At 47.0% G+C, this 27,923-nt stretch overlaps 1 protein-coding gene across 2 annotated transcripts in view; it reads left to right on the top strand.

Moving 5' to 3' along the window:
* The window catches only part of GNA12 (G protein subunit alpha 12), a 112,925-nt gene that overhangs the window by 69,892 nt on the left and 15,110 nt on the right, over nt 1–27,923 (top strand). The gene's annotated exons all lie outside the window — the stretch shown is intronic.

Genomic DNA, 27,923 nt, shown 5'->3' with positions numbered 1-27,923 from the left:
CACCACGACCAAGTGCAATTTATTTTGACAATGCAAGCATGGTCCCAACACATGCAAGTCGGTAATTGTAACATACCACATTAACAGAGCGAAGGAGAAAAGAACACATGATATTCTTGATGCAGAAAAAACATTTGACAGAATTCAATACCCTCTGATAAACACAGTCAACACACTACGAATAAATGGAAATTACTTCCACATAATTAAATCTAACAGCATCCTAAGTGGTGAGAGACTTGAAAGGTTTTCCTCTAAGACCAACAAGACAAGGCCACCTTCGAGCACCGTCCTAGTCAGTGAAATACCAGAAGTTCTAGCCAGAGCGGTAGCCAAGGAAAAGAAACAGAAGCCTCCAAATGGGAAAGGAAGAAGTAAAGTCATCTCTGCTCGTAGATAATACGATTTTATAGGAGGAAAACCCTAAAGATTCCACAAAAATTTTGTTTGAACTAATTAATGTTAACTTAGCAAAGTAGCAAGATACAAAGTAAGCGTGCAGAAATCATTTGCATTTTTATACACTAATAGTGAATGATCTGAAAAGGAAATTATGAAAATAATTCCATTTACAGTAGCATCAAAAAAAAATTTACTTAGAATTAACCAAGGAAGTAAAAGACATGTGACTGCAAAACAGTGCTGAAAGAAATTAAAGAAGATATAAATAAATGGAAACACATCTCATGTCCATGTATTAGAAAATTTAATATTTTAAAATGTCAGTACTACCCAAAGCGAACTACAGTTTCAGTGCAATCCCTGTCAAAATCTTAATGATCTTTTTTCTATTAATAATAAAAAAAGAGGGGGTGCCTGGCTGGCTGGGTTAGTATAGCATACATCTCAATCTCAGGTCGTGAGTTCAAGCCCTATGTTGGGCACGGAGCTTACTTAAAATAAGAAATAATAAATAAATAAATAAATAAATAAATAAATAAATAAATAAATAAATAATAAAAGAGAAATTCTCCTTGTGAAACTCCTATGAAATCTCAAGGGACCCCAAATAGCTAAAACAATCTTGGAAAAGAAGAATAAAGTGGAGTACTCCCTTCCTGATTTCACAACTTACTATAAAACCACAGTAACCAAAATAGTGTGGTACTTGCATAAAGACAGACACATCGATCAATGGAATACAATAGAAAACCCAGAATTAAATCCTTGTGCTGCATTCAAATGATTTTTGACAAGGGTGCCAGGAACACTCATCAGGGACAGAATGGTCTTTTCAACCAGTGGTACTGGGAAAACTGGAAACCCACATGTAAAAGAGTAAAGTTGGACCATTATCTAACACTGTATACAAAAGTTAACTCAAAGTGTATCTTAGGCCTGAATGTAAGACCTAACACTATAAAACTTTGAAGAAAACATAGGGCAAAACTTCATGACATGGGATTTGGAAGTCATTTCTTGGATAGGACACCAAAGATAGAGGCAGCAAAAGAAAAACACAGACAAATTCGATTCTACGTGAAAAATTTTAAATTTTGCACATCAGAAGACACTAATCAGCCGAGTAAGAGAGCTGCCCAGAGAATGGGAGAAAATATTTGCAAGTTAGGTATGTGATGAGAGGTTAATATCCAGACTGTACTGAGAATTCTCAAAACTGAACAACAAAAAAGCTATCCAGTTCAAAAGTGGACATTAGACTTGAATAGACTTTTCTCCAGAGAAGATAGTCAATAAGCATAAGAAGATGCTCAACACCACTGATTATTACAGAAGGGTGAATCAAAACCACAATGGAATAATGTTTCCTGCCCAGTAGGATCACCACAATAAAAATAACAGAAAAGAACAACTTCTGGCAAGGATGTGGAGAAATCAGGATCCTGTGCAATGCTGGTGTTGGGATATTAAATGGTGTGGCTGCTGTGGGAAACAGTATGATAATTCATCAAAATATTAAAAATAGGATTACTGGGGGTGCCTGGGTGGCTCACTTGGTTAAGCATCTGACTCAGGTCATGATCTCACAACTCATGAGTTGGAGCCCCGCGTCAGACTCTGTGCTGACAGCTCAGAGCCTGGAGCCTGCTTTGGATTCTGTGTCTCCCTCTGTCTCTCTGCCCCTCTCCCGCTTGCATTCTGTCTCTCTCAAAAAAAAGTGCATAAACAGTAGTAAAAACAAAACAAAACAAAAAGTTAAAAATAATAGGGTTACTGGATGATCCAGCAAATCCACTTCTGGGTGTACAAAGAAGAATTAAGAGCAGGGTCTTGAAGAGATACTGGCACACCTGTGTTTGTAGCAGCATCATTCACAATAGCTGCAACATGAAAACAGCCTGGGTGTCTGTCAAGGACAAGTGAGTACGCAAAATGCAGCATAAACATACAGTGGAATATTACTCAGCCTGGGAAAGGAAGGAAGCCCTGTCACATGCTATAGCATGGACGTACCTTGAAGATACTGTGCCAAGTGAAATTAGCGAATTGACAAGAAGAGAAGCACCGTATGATTCTATTTATACGGGATACTTACGGTCACAGAGTCACAGAGTCTATTTATACGGGATACTCACAGTCACAGAGTCACAAAGGAAATGCTGGTTTCCAGGACTGGGAGCAGGAAGAATGGGGAGTTATTGTTTAATGGACCTAGAGTTTCTGCTTTATAAGATTAAAAGTTATTGAGAATAGTGGTGATGGTTGCATGACATGATGAATTTATTTAATACTCCTGAACCATATCCTTAAAAATGGTAAAGATGGTTAATTTTATGTATATTTCACTACAACAAAAATTGAAGGAAAAAACCCCAATTATATACAAAAGGCAGAAAAAGAGTGGTAGGCAAACATAGGAATGATGAACGGAGGTAAATTGTAAAAAACAGTAACAAGTACAGTAGATATTAATCCATCTGTATCGATGATAACTCTGTTAGTGCCCTAAGTGCCAGTTAAACCAATTAAAAGAGATTGTCAGAGTGAATCAAAAACACAACCCAACTATAGTCTACCCACCCCTAAAAAACTACTTTTTAAAAAAAAATTTTTTTAACATTTATTTATTTTTGAGAGAGAGATAGAGTGTGAGCAGGGGAAGGGCAGAGAGGGAGGGCAACACAGAATCCAAAGCACACTCCAGGCTCTGAGCTGTCAGTACAGAGCCTTATATGGGGCTCGAACCCACAAACCATGGGATCATGACCTGAGCTCAAGTCGGATGCTTAACCGACTGAGCTACTCAGGCACCTCAAAACCCACTTTAAATATACAGACACGTGGTGATTAAAAGTAAATAGATGAATGGGGCACCTAGGTGGCTCAGTTAGTTAAGCATCCGGCTCTTGATTTCAGCTCAGCTCATGATCTCAAGGTCATGGGATTCACGCCCAGCATGGAGCCTGCTTCAAGCTTCTCTCCCTCCGTCCGCTGCTCATGCTCTCTTTAAAAAAAGTAAATAGATGGAGAAAATTTCACCATACCAACATTAGTCAAAAGAAAGCAGGAATAGCTGTATTAATTTCAACAGAGCAGACCTCAAAGTAAAGAAAGTTTCCAGGAAAGAAAAGCATTACATTTTGATAAAAGTGTCGGTTTTCCATAATTCTTACCATGATGCACCTAACAGCATAGCATCAAACCACGAGAGACAAAAACTGGCAGAACTGCAAGGAGAGATAGATGATGAGTCTGTTATCACAGTAGAAGACTTCAACACGCCTTCTCAGAAATGGACCGATCCAGCCAGCGGAAAATCGGTAAGGACACCGTTGAACTTAACCCTGTCAATCAACTAGCTACCACGGACATCTGTAGACTACCTCATCCAAAACAGCAGAATTCACATACTTCTCAAGAATTCACTTTGTTCTCACATGGAATATTAACCAAGATAGACTGCATTCTGGACCATAAAACACACTTTTGCAAGTTTAAAAGAACAGAAATCATATAATGTCTGCCGTCAGAGCCCAGTGGAATTAAACTAGAAGTCAATAACAAAAATAGCTGGGAAATCTCAAAATATTTGGAGATTAAATAACATGCTTCTACATAACACATGAGTCAAAGAAGAAATTTCAAGGTAAATTTTTTAAATTTTTGAACGAAATGAAAACAAAATGTGTGAGATGCAGCAAAAGCAGTGCTTATAGGGAAATTTATAGCATCAGATGCATATATTAGAAAAGAAGAAAGATGTAAAATCAGTACTCTAAATTTCAACCTTAAACTGGAAGAAGAAAAGCAAAATAAGGCCAAAGTGATCAGAAGAAAATAATTACAGCAAAAATCAATGAAATCAGGAAGTCAATAGACAAAATCACAAAACGAAAAGCTGGTTTTTTGAAAAGGTCAGTAAAATTGATAATGTTCTAACCAGGCCATGTAAGAAAAAAGAAGACACAAGTTACTAATATCAGAAATGGGGGCACCTGGGTGGCTCAGTCTGTTGGGTGTCTGACTTTGGCTCAGATCATGGCCTCACAGTCTTTGAGTTTGAGCCCTGCATTAGTCTCTGTGCTGACATCTCAGAGCCTGGAGTCTGCTTTGGATTCTGTGTCTCCCTCTTTCTCTATTCCTCCCCCACTTGTGCTCTGTGTCTCTCTGTCTCTCAAAAAGGAATAAATGTTTAGGAAAATAAATAAATAAAATAAATGAAAGAGGAGACATCACTACAGATCCCATGGAAATTGAATAGATAATAAAAGAATACCGCAAACGACTCTTATTTCCACAAATTTGATAACCTAGATAAAATGAACCAATTTCTTGAAAAATAAAATCTGCCAAAACTAGCACAAGAAGAGATAGATGATATGAATAGGCTTATATCTATTAAAGAAATTGAGTCAATAACCTTTCCAAACCAAAAGCACCAGGCCCAGATGGGTTGACTGGTGAATTCTGCCAAACCTTTAAGGAGGAAAGTTAGCAGTTCTCCACAATCTCTTTGAGAGGATAGAAGCAGAGGGAATACTTCATAATTCATTTCATTAGGCCAGCATTACTCTAATACCAAAACCAAAAACATTCCAAGAAAAGAAAACTAGAGAACAATATCTCTCATGAATATAAATGCTAACATCTTCAACAAAATAGCAAAGCAAATCCAGAAAAAGTATAAAAAGCTGACCAAGTGGGATTTATACCAAGTGTGCAAGGCCAGTTCACCATTCAAAAGTCAATTAATGTAATCTACCATGTCAACAGACTAAAAAAATAAAAATTACATGATCCTGTAAATAGCTACAGAAAAGAGATCTGGCAAAATCAATACTCATTCATAATAATAATAATAATAAACCCCTCATTAAACTAGGAATAGAAGGGAACTTTTTCAACTTGATAAGGACTATCTTTCAAAAGAACCTACAGCTAGTAGCACACTTCATGGTGACAAACGAAGCTTTCCCATAAAGATCAAGGATGAGGCATGGGGACCCCTTCACCACTCCTTACCAACATCATACTGTAAGTCCATGCTGTTGCAGTAGGCAAGGAAGGGAGGTAAAAAGTATACATACTAGGGAAGAAGACCTAAAACTGTCTTTGTTTGCAGATGACGTGATCACCTATGTAGAAAATCCAAAAGAATTAACCAAAAATAAATAAATAAATAAATAAAAAATCCTGGAACTACTAAGCTATGATAGCATGGTTGCTAGATGCAAGGTTAATATGCAAAAGTCAGTTGCTTTCACATGTGCCAATAATGGAACAAGTGGCTTACAATTAAAACAATTTAATTTACGTTAACACCCTTAGAGTGAAATACTAAGGTATAATTCTAATTACAAAATATGTACAAGATCTATATGAGGAAAACTGCAAAGTTTAGGTGAACAGAATTTAAGAGCTAAATCATATTCCGTGTCTGTGGATAGGAAGCCTTAATATTTTCAAGATGTTACTTTCTCCCAGTTTGATCTATAGATTCAATTCGATCCCAGTCAAAATCCCAGCACATTATTTTATGGATATTGACAAACTGATTCTAATGTCTCTATGGAGAGGCAAGAGACCCAGAACAGCCAGCACACTATCGAAGGGGAAAGACACATTTGGAGGAGTGATGCTACCCAACTTTAAGACTCACTGTAAAGCCACGTTAATCAAGACAGCGTGGCCTTGACAGAAGAACAGAGAAACAGATGGGGCGCCCGGAGGGTCAGTTGGTTAAGTGTCTGACTTCAGATCAGGTTGTAATCTTACGGTTCCTGAGTTCAAGCCCCGCATCAGGCTGTCCGCACAGAGCCTGGTTTAGATCCTCTGTCCCCTTCTCCCTCTTCCCTTCCCCGACTCATGCACGTGCGCTCGCTCTCTCAAAAATAAACATTAAAAAATTTTTTTGAAAACATTTGCAGGATCTGTTAAAGGTATGGTATCCTTAATACAAAGAACTCTTGAAACTCAGTAATAAAAAAAACAACCTGATTAAAAGGTGGGCTGAAGACCTTAACAGACACCACACCAGGGAAGATACACAGATGGCAAATAGACACATGGAAGGATGCTCAAGGGTGTATAACAACGGGAATTGTCAAACATGGCTGGTGGGAATGCGAGATGGCACGGCCACTCTGGAGGCCACCGTGGTGCTTCTTACAAAGTTAAACATGCTCTGAGCATATGACTCAGTAGTCCTGCTCTGAGGCATTTACCCAAAGGAATCGAAACACATATTCGCACAAAAACAAAATAAAATAAATAAAAATAACGTGGATATTTATAGCAGCTTTTTGTAACTGCCAAAACTTACAACTAAGTGTAACAACTAAGATGTCTTTCAGTAGGTGAATGAATTACTAACCTCTAGTCCATCCAGACAGTGCAGTATTCTTCAGCTCGAACAAGAAAGGAGCTTTGGAGCCTTTGAGGAGAGAAGAAGGGAGGAAAAGTGCCTGGTGTCCAAGGCGAGCTGGGCACACCCTGTCCCCACAGTGGGCACAAAAAGAACGTTTTTTAATAAAAGAAATGAGCTGTGGAGCCATGAGCAGACATGAGGCACCTTAGATACATATTGCTAAGTGAAAGAAACCGTGTGGAAAGGCTCCGTACTGCAGGGTTGCGTCCATGTGACATTCTGGAAGAGGCGGAAATAGGAGACGATGAACGTCGCAGCTGGCACGCGGTAAGGGCGATGAGTAGATAGGCACAAGGATTTCCTAAAACGGTAGAAATGTTCCGTGTGCAGTTATATTATAGAAAGATGTTATTAGACTTCTGTCCCAACACGTACAAGGTGCACCACCGAAAGTGAGCCCGAAGGTAAACCATGGACTTTGGGTGATCATGTGTCGGTGTAGGTTCATCCTTGGTTTAAAAATAAAAGGTCCATTCTCGTGAATGATGTTGATCAGGGAGATTGTGGGTGTTTGGGGTCACCAGGTGTAAGGGCAAACCATACCTTCTTCTCAATTTCAGTCTTTTAAAAAAATTGTATTTTAATGTATTAGCAGTGAATAATCACAAATTGGCATAAACATAGCCTTTACAATAGCATCAAAAATCTGACTACTTGGGGTTAAATGTAATAAAAGATGTGCAAAATCTTGAAATTTACTGAAAACAAAAACATAGTTGAGATCTAAAGAAATAGATGTGTGAATGCTAGGTAAATAGAAGACCTAAATAAACAGAAGGATATACCATGTACAGGAGTCAGAAGACTCGATACGTCAATATGTCTGTTCTCCCCTAATTGATCTAAAGGTTAAATAGAATCCCTGTCAGAATCCTAGCAGGCTTTTTGTAGAAATTGACTATTTGATTCTGAAACGTATATGGAAATGCAAAGAATCAAGAGTAGCCACAACAACTTTGTAAAAGAATAACAAAGAATACACCACTACCTGATTTCAGGACTTACTATAAACCCGTAGTAATTAAGACAGCGTTTGGGGCGCCTGGGTGGCTCGGTCAATTAAGCACCCGACTTCTGCTCAGGTCATGATCTCACGGTTTGTGAGTTCGAGCTTCACATCAGGCTCTGTGCTGACAGCTTGGAGCCTGGAGCCTGCTTCGGATTCTGTGTCTCTTTCTCTCTCTGCTGCTCCCCTGCTCATATTCGTGCTCTGTCTCTCGCTCAAGAATAAATAAACAATTAAAAAAAAACAAGACAGCATAGGATTGGCATAATGACAGACAAATGGCTCCGTGAGATGTAAGAGAGAATCCAGAATTTAAATTTTATTTTTTTTTTACTTTAACTTACTTAAATCAAGGTCCAAACATTAAAATTTTGAAAGACACCTCTACGAGAATGAAAATTAAATATTTGCGATTATGTAAAAGGATTTGTATCTAGAATATATAAAGAACTCTTTTTTGTTTAATGTTTATTCATTTGGGGGGGGGGAGGGGCGTGAGTAGGGGAGGGGCAGAGAGAGGGAGACACAGAATCCGAAGCAGGCTCCAGGCTCCCAGCTATCAGCGCAGACCCGATGCCGGGGTTTGAACCCAAACCATAAGATAATGACCTGAGCCGAAGTCGGACGCTTAACTGACTGGGCCACCCAGGCACCCCAAGAACTCATAAAACTCAGTAGTAAGAGAACACGTTACTTACCCCAAATTTTTTAATGAGCAAAAGACGTGAAGGGGCGAAAATGGTGGATCAAGTGCATGAAAGATTCGGTCTGTACGTCGTCTGTACCTGAATGGAAATGGAAACCGCAGCAAGGGGTCCCTGCACCCTCCTACAGGCTACACTTGGGAGGGCTGAGCCGACAGAGTGGTGACGTGGGGGGGGGGGGGGGGGGGGGATGTGGTATTTGTCGAACAGAGATGCAAATACGTGTCCCGGCAAAGACTTGCACACGGGTGTTCGGAGAAGCTTTATTTGTCGTAGCTGCCGACTGCTAACTTGTCCCTCGACGGATGACTGGTGACCAATTCGGGCATATCCATCCAGGGGACTGCCCCTCCGCGGCGAAGGGAGCAGAGTACTGACGCGGACAACCGCGTGGACAAACGTGAGCGGGGTTGTGCCGCGCGAGGGAGACACACAGTCCACGCTGCATGGTTTATTTATGTAAAACTCCGGAAACGTAGAGGGAGAGTGACAGAAGCGGATCGGTGTTGGCCGGGGACAGGAAGAGAGCGCAGGAGAAAGGGGACACGCGGAGACCTTGGGGGGGTGGACGTACCTTCCTTGATTTGCCGCTCTGGTCCCCCAGGGACGTGCCTGTCACAGGTTATCAGATTGTCCCCTTGAGTACGTGTCCTTTCGCACATGCCAGTTAGGCCTCAAGCTCTTTCTTTCACAAAAAGATAATGCTCTTAATTCCTGCTGCCCTGTGAAAGTAACTCATTGAACAGAGGCTTTTTTGAATGTCACTGTCTTTGTTTACGTGTTCACTTTCACGAGGCCTGGGATCTGCCTGCCTTGACGGTTGAGAGGGGAAGGAAAAGACCAGCTTTCCTAAAGAGCTCCCAGGGAAAAGCAATCTTCTTAGTCTCCGCTGCCATTCCGGAAGTTTCTTCCCTTTACCGCAGGGCCAGGGTCTTCTGAGGCCTCCGAGTGCCCCACTCCGCCACCGTCTCCTCCCTACACTGGATTGATCCTGATAACGTCCCCGAAGGCAGCTGCGTTGTGCTCTGTGACTTAAATAGGACGTTTAAGTGTAATTGTTTGAAGACTGAGATTTATTTAGCACTTTCCGAGTTTCCGTCTGCTGTGTAAAACGTGCCAGCAGGATTAGCCTGTAGAGTGTTTACCGAGCTAGCTGCTTGGTTCTCCTCCTGGACTGATGTCATGACGACTGCCATAGGACTGTGTCCTTGGAGTGGACAGTGCGGCACAGAAGTCCTATTGGCACCGTTAGAAAAACTTAATTATCTGGGCTTTTTTTTTTTTTTTTTTTGGCCTTTTATGGAAAGGAGAGGCAGACCATGTCTCCCAAACGTAGAAGGCAGAAAAATTTTATTAGAGGAGATGACAGGATAAGGGAGGGATAGAGAAATAGGTCATCCAGCAGTGTGCCTACCTCGTGCAGTGTAGTTTACCCCCAGCCTACCATGGACTTGGTTGTCCCTTTGCAACTTCAGACGCACGGGATGTCGGTGTTCGCTTGTCTGGAAGGCTGAATGAAATGCAGGGTACGTGCTGAGGGTTCTGAGCTCTGTACCTCAGGCTCTTTCCTTTGATTTTAATCACTTGATTCCCTAATCGTATTCCTCGTGCATTTGCCGTGGCAGGAAATACCGGAGCCAAGTGCTTACAAGGTCCACGTTCATACGGTCTTTTTTTTTTTATTATTATTTTTTTCTCACGTTTGTTTATTTTTGAGAGAGACAGAGACAGAATGCATGTGGGTTAGGGTCAGAGAGAGAGGGAGACACGGAATCCGAAGCAGGCTCCAGGCTCTGAGCTGTCAGCACAGAGCCCGACACGGGGCTCGAACTCATGAGCTGTGAGATCATGACCTGAGCCAAAGTCGGACGCTTAACCGACTGAGCCACCTGGGCGCCCCAGCGTTCACACAGTCTTAAAACACTGCCAAAATGCTGCTGATAGCTTGGCGTGGAAGTACTCAACAGCCAGGGAACAAATTATGGCTGCCATAACTCTGACTTGTAATAATCCTGCTGGAAAAACGGAGTTGCGGACACACGATCCCATTAGCTGTCAGTACTTGGTGAGGTCTCGCAGTGACACGTGATGCCAGTTCCAGGGGACCTGCTGGGCCCCGTGCCTGTTGAGCCACAGTGTGTGTAAATGTGCAGTTTGTGTAACTTGATGACACCAATCAGGGCATTTGGGGGGGCGGGGGGACTGCTAATAATTTTACCAGGGCACTAAGCTTGAAATGGGGCTCTCTGGAGCAAACTGGGGCAAATGGCTTTCCTGTGTAGGATATGGCAGTGAACTTGAGTAAAGTCCTCCATTTTAGGTGTGGCTGTCTGTGCAGTGTACTAATGTCTGCCACATAGTTCATTCTCCTCAAAATGCTAAGCCGATCTGTGGTTGATGTTGAATCTCATCTCATCTCTGCATGTTATCATGATCTGTTTTTGTCATGACTTCTTCTTATAAAGTTTTTGGCTTTTCTACAAGGATGAAAAAGTGCCTAATGCTCACGCCCCCAGTGATCAGGACAAAACTCGGACGTAAAAAGTAACAAATACCACTTTTCACCCATCACACGGGGGGGGGGGGGGGCGGGGGGGGAGAAGAAGAAAAGGAAATTGCATTGCTGCTAATATCCAGTGTGGTGAGGCCATGGGAAAATAGATACCTTCCGCCTTTGTTCGTTGGGGTATATATTGGTAGAACCCTTCGGCGAGGCCATTTGCCAGAGCTCTTAGAAATGTACACGTGTATACTCTGGCCCGGCAGTTCTGTCTGTAGGAACACCGCTAACAGACACAGTGTTCCAGGAGCCGCGTGTGTGCGGACGGTTCCCGTGGTGGCGGTGGTGGTAGCAGAAATTGTAAGTATGTAAACATCCATGGGTAGCCCTCTGTAACACGTCATACTCGAGAATCCGGGGTGGTTGTGAGGAGGGACGAAGCTCCGCGTAACTCTGAGACCTGGTAGAATCCGACTTGAAAAATGATACGCAGCGTTTGATTCCGTTCATGTAAAGGCAAACCAGTCCTGAAACTTTAAGTTTCTACCCCGACATCTGTGCCCTGAATAGAGACAAAGGTCTGGAAGAGTGTGGGCCTGAGTGATAGACGTGGATAACTGTTGTGGGACGAATGTGACCCTCCTTCAGCTGCGTCGTAATGTTTTTGTACCCTGACAATGTATTCATTGGCTAGCTAGTTTTATAAATGAAGGAAATTTTTTTTTTTTTTTTTATAATTGCATTGTAACAGTTGTGGAAGAGGAAAGGAATGATCACTATTTACATTTGGTGTGATTCTTATCTTTTTTTCCCTGTGTCTTCTATCCATGATTTTTAAGGGCAGATCTCAGGAGACTCGCAGATATTTCCATTTTGAGCCGCCCTCAGGAGCCTACCTCCCCACTGGTCTTAAATATTCGTGTGTGTGTGTGTGTGTGTGTGTGTGTGTGTGTGTGTGCATGTGTGTGTTACTTATATCTGTGTGTTACTACACACGTATTAGCATATTTGATTATAAGTTCCCTATAATATACCCTATATTGTGGATATATTATGTATATTAGGGTATACGTATATACCCATTGTTCCCAACTGGGGATATCCTGTAACGGTACCATATTACTTCCCCAAATGTGAAAATTTCTGAGTTCCAAAATACATCTGTCTGGTCCTGAGGATTCCAAAGTAAGGGTTGTCATACACAACGTGAAGGGGTAAAATGCAAAATTTGAAGCGAGCCAGTCAAAAGTTAATTTTGGCTCCTCGGAAACTGCCAAGTATTGCCTCTCATGTCTGTGAGGGGCTTCTGTAAAGGATATTTGTGTCATCATGGGGAACAACAGCAAAACGCTGGAAATATCTCAAGCGGCTATTGACAGGGTCACGCAAAAAAGTTTTATACCTGTGTTCAGTGGAATGCTATTATTAGAGCTGTTTTTTAATGCAGGCCCTTACACCGCATACGAAACTTAGCTCCAGATGGGCTCCAGGCCTACCCTAACCCTAAGACTCAGGACTGTACAACCCTTAGAAGAAAGCCGGGGGAAAAGCTTCATGACCCCGGACTTGGCGATGATTTTGTGACTAGGACCCTGAAAGCATACAGGAAGAGAACTACATCCTTGTCATCAGAGGACCCACGGCCAAGAGAATGAAAAGGCAGCCTGTGGAATGGGAGAAAATGTTTGCAAGTCCTGTATCCGATGAGGAGTTATATCCCGAATGTGGTTTTTAAACACTCCTACAGGGGCGCCTGGGTGGCTCAGTCGGTTGAGCGTCCGAGTTCAGCCCAGGTCACGATCTCGCGGTCCGTGGGTTCAAGCCCACGTCGGGCTCTGGGCTGATGGCTCGGAGCCTGGAGCCTGCTTCCGATTCTGTGTCTCCCTCTCTCTCTGCCCCTCCCCCATTCGTGCTCTCTCTCTGTCTCAAAAATAAATAAACATAAAAAAAAAAAATTTTTTTTTTAAATAAAAAAAAAATAAACACTCCTACAACTCAGCAACAAGAAAATCACCCTGTTGAAAAAAGGACAAAGGATCCAAATAAATCTGGCTCCCAAGATGATACACAAAAGCGGTCAACACTGTGGGAAAAGGTGCTCAGCATCGGTAATGCTCACAGACCTAGAAATCAGAACCACGTGGAGATACCCCCTCGCACCTCGCAGGATGGCCGCTGTCACAAAGCCAGCCGACAACACGTGTGGGCGAGGACGCGAAGAAATGGAGACCTGGTGCCCTGTTGGAGGTTGTAAAACAGCGCAGCTGCTACTGGAAAAGAGGCGCCTCAGAAAACGTAAACAACTAGCACGGGATCCAGCGATCTCCACTTAAGTGGAAGAGAGCCGAGCCCTGGGGCACAGACAGGTGCTCGCACACCCGTGTTCACGGCTGCGTGGTCCCCAGTAGCCAAGAGGTGGAGACCGCCCAGTGCCCACAGACGGATGGATAAATAAACGTGCTGTCTGCACACAGCGGAGTAGGACTCCGCCTTCAAAAGGAAGGAATCGCCGTCCCCACGCTACAGCACGGGTGAACCCTGAAGACATTACGTCAGGTCAGGTAAGCCGGGCACAGAGACCAGTGTGGTGTAACTACGCTTACATGCGGTGTCTCAGGTGGCTTCATCAAGCCAGAAAGTGGGATCGTGCTCCCTGGGGGGCCGGGCAGCGGCTGGGTAATAGTTCAACTTGCACATTTTCAAGATGAAAAAATTCTGGAGATCGTTTCATGACTGTGTGACTACACTTAACCCTGCTGAACTGTACCCTTAAAAATCTTTGCGATGGTAAATTTTTCACAATTATAAAAAAAAAAGTAGGTGCGTGTGGTAGTCAGAGCGAACAATACTTTGCAGGGGAGACACACAGGATACGGGCCTGCCTGCTGGTTGTCGCTGATTTTCCCCACCTTTAATTGAATCTTTGGGTCCCAACATTCACAAGTGAGTTCTCAGATTTAGAGGGTCCCCGCTACCCCCTGCCCATTCATTCGACAGAACCTCCTCTTGTTGACCAAATTGTGACTCTCCCCTTACCTTCAACAAAAGTGATTATAAACGTCAAGGGTGAAAATCTGGGGGAAAGTTAGTTGGGGTCCCGGGGGTTGTGCGCCCTTTCCCTTCAGGAAGGGTCCTCATTTTCCTCAGGATACAGATGGTTATTTTGTATACAGAATGTAGTAGGCCCACCTCAACACTTTGTGCACCCAGCCTCAGCAGAGGCATTTGTTTTTTTAAGTTGATTTACTCTTGAGAGATGGAGACAGAGCATGAGCAGGGGAGGGGCAGAGAGAGAGGGAGGCACAGAATCCGAAGGAGGCTTCAGGCTCTGAGCGGTCAGCACAGAGCCCGACGCGGGGCTGGAACCCACGAACCGCGAGATCACGACCTGAGCCAAAGCCGGATGCTCAACCGACTGAGCCACCCAGGCGCCCCAACAGAAGCATTTTAAATAACGAATGCTTCCTTAAGTCTCCAAGGCCTTCTTGCGCTAAGAGGATTGAGAAGAGCAAGTCCAGCTGAAATTAATCTCTGCATTCCCTTCAGGATCCCCTGGCACATGCTGGGGGGACCGGAGGCCCTCCAGACGCTGCGTAGCACCCAGCTGGGGCGAAAACTGCTGGGGGGGGGGGGGGTGCCAGTATTCAGCTCCCCTCCGCTTGCAGAGAAGCCTGGAAATGCAAACGTGTTCTGGTGCAGCCCCGGCTCGGAGGAGGACCGTGGCCTTGATTAAACCAGCCGCTTGGCGCTGGGTTAGAAATGGTTTTGGTTTCTTTCCCTCTGCTAAGAATATTAGAATTGAAGTCTTATGAATGTTTTTAAGTTAAGATTTTAGCAAGATATTTGAATGAGAGGAAACACTGTAGCATTAAGTCAAGTGAAAGTATGATTGTGGATCCTTAAGCTGTGGTAGAGGAAATAATTAATTTATATGTTAGAAACAAAGTAACCCTTGCTACCCAGACGAGACCTAGAGAAGCCTGGATTCTGAGGACAAGCTGAGCTCCACCTTGGTTCGGAGGTTTCAAATAATCGAACAGATACGCTTCACACAGAATCTCGACCGAAAGCTGGTCAGCTGATCCCCAGGAACAGAAGACGCACATCTCCGTGAATACTAAACCGGAGGAGATCCTGGGGCAGCAGCCTCCGGAGACTTCTAGAAAAGGCACAGAGCCCTGCACTCCTCCCGGGGCATCTCTGTAGGACCGTTGAGTATGCGTACGCAGACGCGATGTGTTCTATGGGGAGTCCCTGAGGCAGCCCTTCTGCAGAGGGGGCACCGTCCCCCCTTCCTATCTGTGAAGGAATTTCTCGACACCTCCGAGTAGGCATCTGCTGGGCCGGCTTTTTCAAGTCTTGTCACCCACCGTCCTCGTCCTCGGGCAGCATCTGTGCCGTCTTCTTCACAAGTGCGAAGCGTCTCCCATTATGAGCTTTTTAAACTCCTGTTTTCAGATCATTTCCAACTTGTAGAAAAGCCTCGGGAGGCGTTGCGAGAACTGCAGTCGGCCTGGCCAGGGCTCCTTTGCCGAACAGGTCCCTCCCTTCACCTCTCCCCCTCCCTGCCCTGCCTTCTTTCTCACTCTTTGTCATACATTTGTTTTCTGAATGCTTTTTTTCTTTTTTTTAATGCTTCCCATCTCTCTGCCTCAACCTTGTAAGACACACGCGTCCTGATATAGCTCCAGCAGGTGCCGCAACGTTTTTAGTGAATTACAAAGCTAATGATTTGCCCCCTTCTTTCATAAGGACATGTGGTAAAGAGGGCTTTTTCCCCCCAATACCTAAAAGAGGATAGACTTTTAGCCTCACATGAGAAAGGATTTTGGTGGTAAATAATGAGAAGGACCTGCAAACCACACAGCTCGCCTGGCAGTGCGTGTCCACGCCCGTCCTGCACGAGGATGGCTTGTGGTTGGCTCCCCGCCCCCGCCGCCCCGGCGCTCCTCAGTGAGGTGGGTGCCGTTGGAGACGATGCACTTTGCAAATGAACCCCCAGATGAGAAGCTACACCGAACCAAAAAACTGGCTTCTGCCTTGCTTTTCTAGGGGCTTCTAAGAGGCCAGAACTCCCTATCAGCACGGGGAGCCCACAGTGTCCCCGAGCTCCTGCCACCTGCTGTCCCTGTGTGCCCGGCTCAGACGAGGGCCGGGCGTGGCCCTGTGAGGGGAACTTGCCGAAGCCTGTAGGGTTATTAACTTGGGATCCTTTTAATTGGTACCCGGGGTCTGTTGAACTTCCTGCTGCTGTTTTGTTAAATGATGGTGGTTTAATAAAGATGAAAACAGCCCCATAACCAGCTATAATTGGAGCTTTACCCGCCGTGAAAATTCTGAGCGTCTGAAACAGCTCCTGAAATAGACCTGAACTACTTAGGAGTTATTAAATGGAGATGATTAATTCTCAGTGTGAGCAACACAGGAGCATTCTTGAGTAAATAACTTGGTCTTATGGAAACTTTTTTCTCTCGGGGCAGCTTCTTCTAAGCGGTACTTTTTGGTGACTTGTAGTGAATTCGCCAAGTTGCGCGGTGGCCACCGCGAACCAGTTTTAGGGCCCTCCCGTCGTCCCAGTAAGGCCTCCCGTGCCCGTGCGTGCCCAACCCCAGTCCTCGGCCCCAGGCAGCCCCTCTTCCTCCTCCTGCTTCTGTAGGTTTTCCGGTTATTTCCTAGAAATGGAATCACGCAGTACGTGGCCTTGGTGTCTGGCTTCTTTGATTCCACAGGAAGCGTCTGAGGTTCACTCGCGCTGCAGTCTGGGCCAGCACTGTCTTCACTTTCATCACTGCCTAGTGTTCTGTGGATGAACCACGTCTTGTCTCCTCACCCGTCGTGTGATGAGCATTTGGGCAGTTTTCGCCCGTTGGGCTGTTAAGCGTGGTGCTGCTGTGGACGTTGTTTTGCAGCTTTTTAAAAGAAAACCGGTGTGAAAGGTGCCTACAAGAGAACTGAAGTTTGCTCTTTGGATGTGATTTTTTTTTCATTTTTTTTAATGTTTATTTATTTTTGAGAGAGGCGGAGTGTGGGGAGGGGAGGGGCAGAGAGAGAGGGAGACACAGAATCCGAAGCAGGCTCCGGGCTCCGGGCTGTCAGCACGGAGCCCGACCAGGGGCTCAAACTCCCGAACCGTGAGATCATGACCTGAGCCGAAGTCGAAAGCTCAACTGCCTGAGCCACCCAGGCGCCCCTGGATGTGATTTTTTACAAAAAGCAGTATTTAATTTTTTTCCCCCTTCTTATCTGACCGTAGGTAAGAATTCAGGATCTCTTGAAGAGGGTGAATTTGATGATCCTTTGAGTGAGAGCAAGGTGTGAGTTAGCCTTTCCAAGGAAACCCAGTGGAACTCGGGATCAGTAGCAGAGAACCAGACAGACAAGTTTCCCCTTAAGGCCTCCCCGCGCCCCCCACCCCTGCCGGCCGCCAATGCTCACCTCAGCCTCCACTCAGGCTGATCACCAGGAACAGCTTTCTGGTTTGGAGCAGGGGATCCTTTTTTTTTTTTTTTTTTTTTTAAATACATCTTTTTTTCTTTAATAAATCTATATTTTGTCTTCTCAGTGAATGTTCCTAAAAGGAACTTCGTGTACTAGTTCCAGTGCAGAATGTGATAAAATATGTGTGAAGCGAGATTTGGTGAAATATCCCTACAATTCCCTCTTTTATTTACTGGGTTTAAAAACATGTTTTTGGAACTGTCAAGCAAAATTCTCCGTTTGAGGTGGAAAACATGTTGCTTAGAGAAGCACTTTATTGACACCTTTCAAATGTCCCCTTTGTCCAGGAGGCGCTCAGGCTGTGGGTGGCTTACGTTTCCCCTGGCCCTGTTCCTGAGCAAACCCCCGTTGTTGTTCTAAGGAGGTCCCCCAAAAGTAGCCTGAATTGGGGTTTATGCGCATCCGTGGGCGTTCCGTGAAGAGAACGCTCTGGTAGGTGGCACTTGGCTGGTGAGGTCCCAGTTCTCGCCCTGGTTCTTGAAGGCACAGCTAGTTCACAGCCTATGTTCCAACGCAGAGGAAAAAAAAGGGAATCGATCAGAACCTTTAGTTACCGACTGAGGTCTGATCTCTGTATTGCTTAGCAGATCAGTTTCACAAAAGTAATTACATAAACTTTCATCTTTTGCCTTGACCTGAATGTTTTACAGATCGTTTTGACAGGCTCTTTTTGTTTTGATTTATCTCCCTTAGTGACAAACCAGAAACAAAAGAAAGATCATTTCGCTCAGCCTGGTGTGTTTTACAAGGTCATCTTTTCTTTTAAGGTAGAGCTCCCTCTCCTCTCTCTCTCTCTCTCTCTCTCTCTCTCCCTCCCTCTCTCTCAAGGTTTACTAACGTGATTTTTTTTTAAGTTAAATTTAAGAGCAGTTAGTGAGGGTTCCAGAATTATAAGTACTGTGGCACAATCCAATAGTAAATAAGACACCAGTGGTTGCCATTTCCAGAATATTCTTTATGGTGCTTATCTGGAAAATGTAAATCTTTGTATGGCTCTCTCCAGGTATTTCAGACTTCGGAATACTTCCTGTTTGTTTTGAGCTAGCTTTATTTATTTATTTATTTATTTATTTTAACTTTTTTTTTTTTTTTTTTTTTTTTTTTTGAGAGAGAGAGTGAGACAGAGCACGAGTCGGGGAGGGGCAGAGACAGAGGGAGACACAGAACCGGAAACAGGCTCCAGGCTCCGAGCTTGTCAGCACAGGGCCCAACACGGGGCTCAAACCCGTGAACCATGAGATCACGACCTGAGTCGAAGTCGGATGCTTAACCGACTGAGCCACCCAGGCGTCCCGAGCCAGCTTTAGATCATAGGGCCATGCAGAGTCAAAAATCAAGTTCACGCATGGGTGTCAGAACTCCATCCCGGCGGACAGAACTGCACTGTGGCCAGGGTGAGGGAGTTCGGGGAGCTTTTCCAGGCGAAGCATTGACTCAGACGGCTGGCACGGCCGAGGGAAGAAACCCTTGGTGGGCTCCCTGTGCCGGAACCCGGCCCGGTCCCTGCCAGATGCGGTGCGTGCCGACGTGCCTGCCGCAGCCAAGGAATTCCATCCGGGTCTCCCCCAGCTCGGCTCTCGCGCTGTGGGGCGTCCGTTCCTCCGGGGAATTACCTTTGGCATTTCTGCCACGCTGTGTTGTGTTGGGCTTTTGGTGGTGGAGGTGGGGCCTCGTGAAATCCTGCAAATGTTGTCAGCGGAGACTTTTCCAGCGATTCTGGAAGGAGAGAGGCTTTCGGAGGCGGTGGTCCGTCTCCTCAGAGCTGTCTGGTCTCTCATGGGACAGGGTCAGAGTTCGTGTGGAGCGTGGGTGCCGAGTCAGTGCTCCAGCGGCCCCAGAGCCCCCGGACCCCAGGCCTACAGGGCCTGGCGGCCCGGGCCTAACGCACAAGGGCCCTTTATGAGGAGCCAGATCCCTGGCTCGCCGGCCCGAGCGTCTGGGGCGTCCCTGCCTTTGGCCTCCTGCCCTGCTTCCCTCTCCTCCGGGCCAGCCCCGGCTCTGGTTGGCTCCACGAGCAGAGCCGGCCTTTCGCTCGGAGAGCCAAGCTGGAGCACGGCCGATGAGTCAGGCTTTGGCAGGAGGAAGGCTGCTTTTGAGCACTCCTCTTTCCCTTTTGTTGAGCCCGAGGCGGGCTTTGTTGAGCCGAGGGGGTGGGGAGGCCGGCAAACATCCCGCCGAAGGGCACCCTGACCCCTTGGCCCCGGCTCCCCTCCGCCGTCCAGGGGGAGGCGGTTGGCCTCAGAGTGCTGCCCGGTCCAGATGGTCTGTCCCCTTGTCGTCTGGCTGCTCTGAGCCCTGTCTCCTTGACAGTCAGGTCATATGACGAATGAGACTACTGTCCTTGTTCCGATTTTTTAATTTCATTTTTCGCAAGCACGTTGGGACTTAACTCTTAAATACAAAGCTTGGCTCGCGGTCTCTGGTCAGGGCCCTGCGTGTGGCTTAAGAGCACAGCCTTCTGAGCTGAGCGGCGGTTTCGACCGCTTGGGCAAGTGAACCTGTGAGCTTTGGTTTCTTCCAGCAGGAGAATGGGGACAACTGCGTTTGCATTAAGTGAGATAATGCGCGGCAAGTGAGTGGCGCAGCGCCTGGCACCGCAGGGCCGGTTCCGTGCCGTCATCCGGCCGAGGGAGCAGCCTCTGTGAGCCGGCCGCACACCCCACTTGTGATCCTCCATCCGGCGCCGGTGGGGCACCTGGCCGGGCGCCTGCTCGGCCCGTCTAACTCCTCCTGGAAATGAAACCTGTCAGCCTCCTCAGCCCCAGAGCCAGAGCTTTTGGCGTCTTGGGTCGGTACTGGGGGCACGTTCACAGATTTCTCCGCCTGCCAAGCCCCGTGCGAGGGGACTGACGGGAGAGGTGGCCCTTGGGGTGCGGGACGGGGCTCGGGCCGTGGTCAGCTCCGCCGAGGCCGGACTGCCGGGCAGCCGGACGGGCCGCCTTGGTCCGGGCTCTGGCGTTTGTCGGTATGACTGGTGGGGAAACGCGGCTGGGAGCAGGGTCGGAAGCAGCGCTGTCCCGAGATCGGAAGGCGCCTGCGAAGGCGTGAATGCGAAACAGGTAGCGGCTGTGTGTCCGCCTTGGATCACAACAACGCTGATCGTCTTTTTGTTTTCCAGTAGCCCGTGCTGGCAACTGTTCCGGAGATTGGTTTTTTGTTTGTTTTTTATCACATTCAAGTGTGTGTGTGTGCGTGTGCGTGTGTGCGTACACACATACATGACAGGACAATCACTAGGTGCCAAACTGCAAATCAAGTGAAGATACACTGAGTGTCGGGTGAGAGGCTGGTTTTGGAAGCAAGTCCACTGTGGAGCGGGTGTTGTTTCTGTCCGTAGAGATCACCTGGGTTAGCCGGTACTGGTTCCGGAAGAGGATGCGGGCCGCTCCAGTGGCTGCAGGGGAGCTCTTGCCACGCGGCCTGGGTCACGCCGGCTTACAAGCGCTGCCTGCGTTTTCCCTCTGTAGTCCCTCAGATCCCGTCCCAGATTCTGTCCGACATCCTTAGGACCGTGTGTGGCCAGAGGCCTGGCTTCAGGGAGACCATAGCTCCTGTTTGAGGGCCTGCTCTGTGTGCGTCTGACCCGGCCTGGAGACGGCTCCGGGTCAGGTTCTGGTCCCGAGTGGAGGGGACGTCCCGTCAGCTCAGGTGCACACAGGCTTTCTCCGAAGGACCCCGACCTGAGGTCCAGGTGGCAGAGGGAGCCGATCGGTGAGGTGCGTGGCTCCGTTTAAAGGTTCTTGTTTTGGGCCCAAAACAACAAGCTGTCCCCAGATGAGTCACGGACCGTGGGGGACTGACCGGGCCACCCTTGTCCCGACCGTGAGGCCAGACTGTGCTGGGGCGAGGAAGAGTCCGGTCAGAGGGGTGCCGTCCCCCTTCCCCAAAAACCTCTGTATGCAGGATCCCCCCCCCCCCCTCCGGGGAGTGGACCGCTGATCCAGGTCAGGCCCTCCGTGCTACGAAGCAAGCCTCTGGTGGCTTCAGAGAGCCTTGCGGGCCCCACCAGCACAGGCTGTCCCTGGAGGCAAGACTGGAAGTGGAGGGAGCTAAACTTAGCTCCCTGGATGAGCTGCTGGTGCGGTGTGAGGAGGGGCGAGGGGTGTGGGGGAGGCTTAAAGGGACAGCCACGGGCTTGTGTGACGTGCAAGGACGGGCCTGCGCCAGCTCCGTCACCAGCTCCAGTGTGGCATCTGGCATCAGGGGAACTTAGCTGGTCTGGCACGTGGCGCTATGTGTGCCTGGGGGTCCTGCATGCAGTGGGGTGGGGGGAAGGTGGCCATGGGTGCATTGGGGAGGGGGGCGTGCCCAAAGGTACTGAGCACCTTGGGGGCTGTGGTGCATTGGGGGGGCAGGGCCCCAGGGATCCTGTGTGCAGAGGGGGGGCTGTGGGTGCATTGCCGGGGGGCGGGGCCCCAGGGGTCCTGCGTGCCGGGTTGGGCGGGGGGCTGTGCCCAGCAGTGAGGAGAATGTGGTCTGGGCGGTTGGAAGGGCACCGTGGGCTCTGGCATGCTCACCCCCTGGGTCCAGAGAGCAGCAGCATTGACGGCCCAGAGGGGAAGGGGGCTGAGCGCCACCTGGGTGTTCCAGGGCTGACTCGGGCACAGAAGGAACATGTGACATGGGCCCACAGGTACATTGCTACGTAGAAGTGAGCCTGCGTAACTGGTTTGGCAAAAGCGATCTCTCTCCCACTTGGAAGTCCTCGATAATTCACCATTTTCTACCTATCTAGTCCTCTCTCAACATCTCCCACCTGTTCCCCGGACAGGGGTGGAAGGGAAGGACAGGGCGCACGGTCGTCCAGCACTAACAGACGCCTCTCTGTTCGACTCCAGTTCCCCAGCCTTCAGGTGCTAGGTGTTCCTCTGCTTTGTTGAGTGTTTGTGTCGTTTTTTTGTGTTCGTAGCCCCGGGACCAGGCTGCCAGCGGCAGGGAGCAGCCTCGATCCCGGGCTCTGAAAGCCAGGCCGGCAGGGCCGGTGCCGCGTGCGGGCTGTGCACTTCCTGAACTAGAGGCCGCCGGCCGTGAGCGTGGTCCGTACCGCCTTCGCTGTGTCTCTGTCCCAGTCCTGTACCTGCGCAGGAAACATGGACACACGGTCAACAGTAGTAGGGGACGCATCTGCACACACCCCCACGGGGCAGATCAAGAGCATCAGCGGCGGGGCGCGTCCGACTTCGGCTCAGGTCATGATCTCACGGTTCCTGAGTTGGAGCCCCACGTCGGGCTCTGTGCTGGCAGCTCAGGGCCTGGAGCTGCTTCGGATTCTGTGTCTCCCTCTCTCTCTGCTCCTCCTGTGCTCACACTCTGTCTTTCTCATTCTCTCAAAAATGAAATAAATGCTGAAAAAGAATTTTTAAAAAAGCGGGGGGCATCAGTGGTAATGTGTCACCCACTGTCGGCTCTCCTGCTCCTGGATACACCCCCCGCCCAGCCGTAGCTGCCCTTCTGATGTCGGCTAACGTTCTTTTTATTTGTAGTTTTACCACCCATGTATCCCTGAGCCGTTCTTTGCCTCAGTTTTATCCGTAAAATGGGGATGACCGTAATACGGGCCTCAAGCATCATTTTGAGGATTAACTGAGTTAATATGTGTAAAGCACTTAGATCGCACGGGGCACCTAGTAAACTTTGTATGCGTGTTAGCTACTGTAACTGTTGTTGTGTTTAATTTTTCCAGTTTTTAAACATCATGTAAGTCAAGAATAGTGTAAATATTGTACTGCCGCTTGTTTTTTTCATTCACCGATTTATTTTGTGATTCATCATATTGATGCACATGGTAATGGTTCCCTCTTGTTCATTCTCCTGTGCGGTTCCAGAATATGCTGCCATTTATTTATCCGGTGAAGTCAGGGTTGACTGGGTTTTTCCAGCCTGGGCTTTGATGATCCTGCCGCCAGGAGCATTCTGGCTCACGTTCAGTGTCCTCTCGGGCAGTGCTTCCCCAAGTGTGGTCTGGGGATCCCTGAGGTCCTGTCGAGGGCTCCTCAAGACCGACACTGTTTTCAGAATAAGACTGAGACGCCATTTGCCTTTTGCACTGTTATTTACTCGAGAGCGGACACTGGAGTTTTCCAGAGGCCACATGGTGTGTGATGATATCATCGTTCTGGTGGCTGCCTAGATACATGCCTGTTATAACTGTATTTCTAAATTACTTCAGTTCTCTAATACGGTAAATATTGATAGTTTGGGAGGTGTTGTGTCCAGGGGAGAGGCTTCCCTGGTTTTATTTGAGTAAGGCAGTGAAAGCACAGGGGCTTTCCGTAACGAACCTGAAGAAACAGACTCTGACTCATCCCCTTTGTTGTGAGTTAGCTAATGACTAACGCCATAGCAGGAGATTTTTCAGACACTCACTGGGTTTTTAGTCCTGTATTATGTGACTCGAGCAGCTCCGTTATAAGGAGGAGGAAGAATTCCTTATTATCTGCCATTCTGATGCGGGGGCAAGTTTTTCTAGACAGGTCCTCGACAGCAAACTCAAGCCAGCAATCCGCTGAGTTATCAGAGGAAATAATGCCTAGGCTAGCACTAGAAGGGTTTGCTTTGAAAAAATCGTATCTGGGGCACCTGGGAGGCTCAGTCGGTTAAGCATCCAACTTCAGCTCAGGTCACAATCTCACAGTTAGTGAGTTCAAGCCCCACGTCGGGCTCTACACTGTCAGTGCAGAGCCCGCTTCAGATCCTCTGCCCCTCCCCTGCTCTCTCCCTCTCTCAAAAATAGACATTAAAAAAAAAGAAAAAAATCCGTATCTTCATTCACCAACAAGCATTTGGTACCTAAGGGTCAAGACGCTATTGGAGCTGAGGACACACAGTGAAGGTGGCCTTTTCTTCCACGGTGAACGGTTGTGTTGCAGGTACCTGGTACAATGGAGGAAGTTAAAACAACCACACAAATGCGCTGTCTCACAGCAGGGGCAGGTCAGGAGTCCTGGTGTCTGGACCTCACTGGGTCATCTGCTCTCAGGATCTCATCAGGCTGAGATCAAGGTGTCGGTGGGCCTGTGGTCTCACCTAATGTCCCTTGCCAGCTGCCTGTCATTGGCAGAGTTCATTTCCTTGCAATTGTGTGACAGAGATCTCCGTTGTTTTGTGGGTTTCTGGCCAGCTTCCAGGGGCTGCCCTAGGTTCCCTGCCATGGGGCCCCTCCTCTTACAACATGACGCTTCTTTGAAAAGGCTCACCAGATTAGGTCAGGCCCACCCCGGATCATCTATCTCTCTTGATCGGCTCAGAGTAGCCCAGTCAAGGTGTGCTGTCTCTTGCTCTCCACGGGCCCCTCCCGTGCTCCAGAGACGGAGATTGTACACGGACACAAGTCACTGAGGCCCATCTTCAAATACTGCCAGCACAGACCTCTTTTCCTAACCCCAGATTACAAAGATTTTCACCTGTGTTTTTTTCAAGTCTGTGGTTTTAGTTTTAGCTTTCACATTTAGGTCTGTGGACACACTTTAATTTTCGTGTATGATATGGGTAAGGGTCTATGTCCCTTTTGTCCCCCATACAGATCACCAGTGTCTCCGGCACCATTTTTTGAAACAATGCCCGTTTCTCCATCTTGATTTGCCTTGACAACTGTCAAAATGCACTTGGCCGTCTCTGTGAGGTCCTGCGCCCAGACTCTGGTTTCTGCTCAGTTGTCTGCCTTTTCTGGCACCAATCCCCTCTTTCAAAGAAAGTCTGGAAATCAGGCATCGAAAAAATGCTTTCCTTTTATAAAATCGATTTATTCGAGGTCACTTTTTAAAACTGTTTTTAAAATGAGCTTGTTATTTTCTACCAAAAAAAAAAAAGGCTGCTGGGACTTTGGTTGGCATTATACGGCATCCGTAGGTCAATCTGGGGAGAACTGGCATCTTAACATTATTGAGGCTCCTAAAATTGATGAACATGGCATATCTCTCCAATTATGTAGGTTCTTTTGTCCTGGTGCTCTGCGTTTTCCAAAGAAGAGGTTTTAAACATTTTTATAAAAGTCTGTTTCATGGGGCACCTGGGTGGCTCAGTGAGTTCAGCGTCCAACTTTGGCTCAGGTCGTGATCTCGCAGTTCGTGAGTTCAAGCCCCACGTCGGGCTCACTTCTATCAGCCTGTCATTGCAGAGCCCACTTTGGATCCTCTGTCCCCCTCACTCTGCCCCTCCCCCACTTTTCTTTTCCCCAAAAAAAGTAAATATTTGAAAAATAATAAACGTCTGTTTCAGCTATTGGAATAAGGCAGGAAATATAAGAAAGAATAGGGGCATATAAGTCAGAAAAGTTCCTATTGGCAGATGACATATAAAATGTAAAGGAACCCACCCAAAAAGTCACAGAACTAAGTAAATTAAGCAAGTCGACAGGATACAAGCTCAATAAATACAAAAATCAATTTTATTTCTGTATACTAGCAATGAACACAGGCAAACAAATGTGCCATTACTGTTAACAATTGCTCACAAAAAAGGGGGAAATACTTTTATGTAAATTTAGCATAACGTAGATGGGATGGGACTTGTATGATTAAAAATGACAGGACGCTCATTAAAAAAATCAGAGGGTTGGGGCACCTGGGTGGCGCAGTCGGTTAAGCGTCTGACTTCAGCCAGGTCACGATCTCGCGGTCTGTGAGTTCGAGCCCCGCGTCAGGCTCTGGGCTGATGGCTCGGAGCCTGGAGCCTGTTTCTGATTCTGTGTTTCCCTCTCTCTCTGCCCCTCCCCTGTTCATGCTCTCTCTCTGTCCCAAAAATAAATTAAAAACGTTGAAAAAAAAATTTAATAAAAAAAAATCAGAGGGTCTCGGGGCGCCTGGGTGGCTCAGTCGGTTAAGCGTCCGACTTCGGCTCAGGTCACGATCTCACGGTCCGTGAGTTCGAGCCCCGCGTCAGGCTCTGGGCTGGTGGCTCAGAGCCTGGAGCCTGTTTTGGATTCTGTGTCTCCCTCTCTCTCTGCCCCTCCCCCATTCATGCTCTGTCTCTCTCTGTCTCAAAAATAAATAAAAAACATTAAAAAAATTAAAAAAACAAAATCAGAGGGTCTGAACAGATGGAGAGTTGGTTTGACCTCCTGGATTAGGAGGCTCAACATAGAACAGTGTGAGTTCTCCCCAAATGTATATACAGGTTTCTGTTCCTACTAAACACAGAGTTCCTGCTAAAATGTCAGCCAGACCTTTTGTAAATATAAATGTGATCCTTCCAAAATTTGGAGAGGCACAAGAATAGCCCAAACCATTTAGAAAATGAAGAATAAAGTACAAGTTATCAGTGTCTCATGTCGAGACCTTAGATGCAGCCGCATTAATCAAGACAGTGATATCGACAGAGGGACAGACACAGGTCAGTGGAACAGACCCAGAGGTTAGCTCCGCACAAGTATGCAGAGATGCAAAACCGGTTCAGTAAAGGAAGGCCAGCCTTCCACGTATGCTGCTGAAGCAATTGGATAGCCGTAGACTGGAAAAGAAAGAAAAAGAACCGTGACCTGAATCTCACAACCTTACGTACAACTTAGACCGGCATGTAGATTTAAATGAGAGATATAGAATTTTGAGCAGGTGACATGATAGAAACTCTGGGACCTAAGGCTGGATGAAGTATTCTTAGATAAGACCCCAAAAGCAAAACCCATAAAAGAAAAAAATCATTTTTGAAAAAACGTCAATTTTGACTTCATCAAAATTAAAACTTGCTCTGCAAAAGACCCTCTTAAGAGGCCACAGACAGAAAATATTTGCCAACCACACATCTATCAAAGGACTCATCTCAAAAAAACATAAAGAATTCTTGAGACTCAATGGTAATAAAACAGTCCAACTAGAAAATGGGCAAAAGATCTGAAGAGATTTCCCCCAAGAGGATGTGCACATGGCAGGTAAGTACATGGGAGGTGGTCGACATCACTGGCCATTGGGTCTTTGCAGATTAAGGGAAACGCAAAACCATGTTGAGATACATGTTAGAAGTTAGAAAAGAAGACCAGCGGCCACCGGTGCCCGGCTGGCTCAGTCTTCAACTCTTGATCTCAGCTCAGATCTTGATCTTGGGGTCATGAGTTCAAGCCCTGTGTTGGGTTTGAAGCCTACTTTTAAAAAAAGGAAAGGAAAGAAAGGAAAACACAGCACCCATAGCAAAGGCTGGCCAGGATACAGAGAAGCCAGGTCCCCTCCGCATGGCCGGCAGGAATGTGGATGATGCTGCTGTCCTGGATTATAGTCTGGGAGTTTCTTCTGAACACTAAATTTGTACTTAACCATGTGACCCAGCAATCTCACTCCTGAGCACTTAGCCAGAGAAATGGAAACTGTCCACACAGAACCTGTTCATGAATGTTGACGGCAGGTTTCCTTTGGGGGAACATTGTTTATAATAAATTCAGGTGCTTTTTGGTTTTTT

This window comes from Panthera onca, chromosome E3 (genome assembly GCF_046562875.1).
Source record: "Panthera onca isolate mPanOnc1 chromosome E3, mPanOnc1 haplotype 2, whole genome shotgun sequence".
NCBI lineage: Eukaryota > Metazoa > Chordata > Mammalia > Carnivora > Felidae > Panthera > Panthera onca.
The sequence above is the reverse complement of the archived record's forward strand: the minus strand, read 5'-3'. Positions and strand labels throughout refer to the sequence as shown.